The following is a 5,551-nucleotide window of genomic DNA, read 5'->3' on the forward strand; positions in this document are numbered from 1 at the left end:
TGACGCGACGCCACGTTTTTGAAGGGTATACGTGAAATTCCCCCTTTTATCTATCGAAGATATGAGAGAGAGAGAGAGGATGTGGAAATTGGAAGTATAGAAATTGGAAAACTTGGGGTGCGATTATGTATTTATTTTTATTTTGTTAGGTCGGTTGGTACTAACTGGGTTCACGGTCCAAACTCCTGCAAATGGACCCGGCCTTCCGGTCTTTCCTCTCCGGGCTTGGCCTCTAGAAGTAAAGATATCTCATGTAATTGAGAGAATTATCTCATCTACCATAAATTGTTATAAATTGACATAAATATAAAAGAGAATCGTTGACATCCTTTAATACATTCTATATTGTCTATATTTTATTAAATGACTCATTTTTTTATAATTTTAAATTGAGATAATTGTCGTCATACTTATCAAAAATTCCAAAATATTCAATTTTCTTATTAAATTTTAGAAATTACTTATTTTTCAATTAGAAACGAACAACCTTCTCGTTTCTCTTTCTTTTATCTAATTTTAAACCTTTCCTTTATCTAATTTTAAACTTTTATTTTAGGTTCTTTTATTTTAGCTCATTATTAATCTTTCATTTTAAAATGAAATGACTAATTTACCCTTCTCTTCAAATGAACACATTTTTATTGTCCAGTCCAACTACAATCAATATTTTTTTAAAAGAGGCATAAGCCCATTTCATTTGACTGAAATTGGTTTTTAATTACAAAATTTGTCGATTTTTGTATGATTTTTCAACATGGAAATCATATCGACGAAAGGATCATAAGTACTTAAGGCACAAAAACCAAAAAATAGTTCATACAATAGCCACATCATAACTAAGGCTAAGGACCAAAAATATAACAGGTTAGAGAGTACTAAGCCACTCAACATGGGGCTAAGGCTAACTATATGATAAAAGCAAAAAATGGCATCTGTCATCACAATCCTCAAGGCGACTCCAGACCCATATCTGCTGCTGGAGGCTCATACACCACCAGTGGCATGGGCATAAACTGACTGATGGGAATGACATCCTCTATGATAGGAAGCCAGTTACCCACAGCATCCTTGAGTTTCTTCTTCAATCTACCTGTCCAATATAAGCAAAGAGATTTAATTAGCATAATCAGATTTCTAACAGTTTTTTTGTGAGAGTTATTAAAACACAAATCATTTTTATGTTTCCAAATGGTCCATGTAACAGCACTTAATACAATTAAGAACCCAATTTTATCAGATGAATCAAGCAAACATGCAAAATTGATCAAATCTTCCCAAGTGAGCCATTGAGGCATTACATCCTGACTTTTCCCTAACCAGAACCAAACCTGTTGTGCTAGGCTACATGTCAAAAAAAGGTGGTCTATTGTTTCCTGTTGAGGACAGAATTGGCACTGTGTATTACCTACCCAACCCTTCTTGACCAAATTGTCTTTGGTCAAGATAAGATTATGTGAAACTAACCACATGAATATACGAATTTTAGGGGATACAGGTAGATGCCACCAGAGCAAAGCATTAATTGGTTGGTGTCCTCCAAAATTCAAAATATTGTAAATAGAGTGAGTGGAAAACTCCCCTGAATGCTCCCATCGCCAGCCTATCTTGTCTTGAGGCAATGTGAATGATGTTTGACTGATAATAGCTAGTAGTTCTAACCACTCTCTTTGATCTATTCCTACTAATTCTATTCTAAATTGTAACACTTGGCCTTGAGAATGTATGACATCAGCTAGTAATACGGATTTGTTACTACACTTAGCGAACAAAGAGTAATATTTGATGGCTAGTGAGCAATTTTGGTACCATTGGTCAAGCCAAAATCTGACCTGTGTGAGTACACCAGGAACATAACTAGTACTCATTTCACCAATATGACTTATTTTAAGTAAGGACGACCAAAGTGGAGATAAAGAGTGAGATTGAGATCTGGTATATTTGTGTATTATAAGAGTTTTCCAAAGGCCAGAATAATTATTATTTTTGAGTTTCCACCACCATTTAAGCATTAAGGAAATATTCATTTGTCTAAGATCTAATATTCCTAATCCACCAAAGTTTTTAGCTAATCTAGAGGTATACCAATCAAGCAAAATATATTTTTTCTTTTTGGAATTACCCTGCCATAAAAAACGTCGCCTAACTTTATCTATAAGTTTTATGACGGTAAGTGGGACTTTATACACTAATAATGCATATAGTGGTATAGCAGTAAGAACTGAATTAAGAAGGGTGAGTCGGCCTCCAACAGATAACATGTTACTCTTCCAGAGTTGTAACCTACTATCTACTTTATCTACTAAAAAAGCCTAATCAGATATTAGAAGTTTTTTGTAATGCAAAGGTAAACCTAGGTATTTCATGGGAAAATTGCCCCATGAACAACGGAACAACTGATTAAGAGCTTGATTTCTATCTACATTTATAGCAAACATTTCAGTTTTATCATAATTAACCTTAATACCCGATATTGACTCAAATGCTAACATCGCCCACCATGCAGATTCAACATTATCTTCTTGAGCCTCTAAGAAAAGAATTGTATCATCTGCATAATGGCAGTTGGTTATTGCTCTATTGTCTATGCATTGAGGACCTAAACCTTTAATGACATTAGCTACTCTACCTTTCAAGAATATTTTGCTAAGAGTATCGGCTGCCAGAATGTATAGAAATGGGGAGAGGGGATCCCCTTGTCTAACACCTCTCTTACAATAAAAATACGAACTAAGTTCTCCATTAATGGTAATACAAGATTGTGAGCTATATAACCATTTTGTAATCCATTGAATCCATCTACTACCAAAGTTTCGACCATGTAAAATTTCTAAGAGATATTCCCAATTTATTTTATCATATGCCTTTTCAAAATCTATCTTAATTACTACCCCTAGTTGTTTAGTAGTATGGCATGAGTGGAGTATTTCCTGACTTAGAATGACATTATCGAGGATATATCTATGTTTAATAAACGCAGATTGACTAGGATCTATAAGTCTATCCATTACTAATTCTAGTCTATTTGTAAGTAATTTAGATAGGATCTTAAAACTACAATTAACTAAGCTGATGGGTCTATATTTTTTAATAATATTGGCATCTTTCTCTTTGGGTATAAGACAGATACATGACTTATTGAGCTTATGCAGATTTAAGGTGTTCTCATAAAAGAAGTGTGTGAGAACCATCACGTCATCCTTAACTAAATCCCAGAAAAATTGATAAAATTTAAAAGTAAAACCATCTGGACCTGGTGCACCATTTGGATCTGAGGCAAAAACAGCATTTTTAAGATCATCCACACTAAAAGGTTGTTCTAATTCTCATTTTTCTAAACTAGTTAGTTTATCTTCCTCATTCCAAAAGTGGTGATCTAAATGACCATAAGTAAAGCCTGAAGTACCCAACAAATCCTTATAATAGTCTACTACATGTTTTCTAATCTCTATTCTACAATCAATATTATTTTGCATTTTAATTAATTATATGATAAATGTTAATGTTCAAATTTAATTACCGAATGGACAAGTGTTGCTCATGTTAACGAGGCTATGGTAATATACTAATATGCATATTATTATTGATCGACTCATGTTATAGGTTTATATTTCTATTTCTAAAATTCAAACAATCAATTCGAAACCTTATGTAATTTTTATATTAAAATGTATCTATAGACCAAATTTAATATTTTTTTAGAAGTTATTTACTTTTTGTTTAGATAGGTAGAAGATGGTTGTTTTTGGATGGTCCACAATTATCAAATCAAGTGATATTTTATCTATTTAAAAAAATAGCAAAAAAATTCTAAAAAGAATGTAAAATTTTGTCCGCATGTACATTTCCATATGGAGATCATTTTGAGCAGTGTGAAACATGTTGGAGTTTCGGGGTGCTAACCAAAACTCGTTTAGGCTTAAGTTGCGGAATGACCGTAGAACAAAAATTTCTACGGCCAACTTAAGCTCAGGATTAAACGGGGTATGTCAGGAAACTTTCCAAGGCGGTCCACCTTCAGTATTTCTTTGGCATCAAAACCCAATTTAATCCTTTTTACAGATCTACTCCATGATTGATTTCTAAAACTTTAATCTACTTACCAATTAAATAGATTAATATAGCATATTTATACCTTGTTTCCAAATCACAGTTGGAATGCAGACCGAGCGAGTAGAGCCTCACCAGGGAAGGAATCGACTCGGAGTATCACACGTGTGATACCTCTATCGGTTATCCACCAGGACTAACCATAGAGCGGTTTATTTCTTCTGCCAGAAATACCGTAAACCGCGAAATTCTGCAAAAACACTATTCACATGAAAAAGACGAAAACCCGTAAACACGAATTTTCGGTTGCTCAGTTTCATCAATATGCAAAACTGACATACCGCTAAATTCGGTAAAACACTATTCATCGATCCCGTAAATATACTCCACAACAACCCGCAAGATTATACGTTAAGTACGTATAACTTTCTTTTCTCAACCGAAACACTATTTGGGAGAGAAACCGAGAAAGAGAGAAAATACCAATCCGTTTCGACACGAAACCGGTACGAATGAATTAGCTATTTTCTCTCTACCCCTCCACCCCTATTTATAGTGTTTAGGGTTGGTTGCAAAAGACCAAAATGCCCTCCAAGTTCGGCCTATTTACAAGGTATGTCATTGACACCTCATCCTTTTATATGTGAAATGACCAAAATACCCATTCCACACCCTTCCACACTCTTCTCCATGTTTCTACACATGCAAGGTGGCATAGGTGTGAAATGACCATTTTGCCCTTGTGGATAGGATTGATGACATGTCATCTGGATAGGATCAATGACATGTCATGCGGATAATGACGAATCTGAAAAGACCCGAATGCCCTCGGTCCGAACACAAATAATATTCGTATAATTATTCTGAACAATTATATATATATTTTTCTTGCGGTTTGTTGTTTCGGTAATTTATACAACGTGTCCTGCACATTTATAAATTAACCGGTTAAACTTTTATACAACGTGTCACACACGTTTATAAATTAACCAATGTTTTTGCTTGTTATTTTTATATAACATTTATAATTCAATTATAACACGTATAATTAATTATAACCATCTTACTATTGATCATAACCAATTTATAATCAATCACAATAAGATTCTCCGATTAACTCCTATATGGTGTGACCCAATAGGACCTGTGTTATGCTGGTAAATAGAGTTAAAATTGTTTTAACTTCTATAATCATGGGTGGCATCTGGCAACACATCATGACCATCCAATTACACAGATGATGCTGTACTGTACAATATCACGATCCAGTAAACAATTTACTTGTGTCTGTTCTTCTGTCTCATAGCTATCAGATCAGTTTCAAGGTAGATGTGTGTCATCCTTGCTAACTGAATCTTTTCTTGATCTTGAGCAGATTATCAAATATAATTACTCTTGTAATTATACCGCTAGCAGATAATCTAACTCTACCAAGGGGCCCAGTGATGCTATAGCTCGTATAGAGATACGAGGGACAAATAGTATTCTTGGTAAACTATCACTT

This window comes from Carex rostrata, chromosome 1, assembly GCF_964058835.1.
Source record: "Carex rostrata chromosome 1, lpCarRost1.2, whole genome shotgun sequence".
Lineage (NCBI taxonomy): Eukaryota > Viridiplantae > Streptophyta > Magnoliopsida > Poales > Cyperaceae > Carex > Carex rostrata.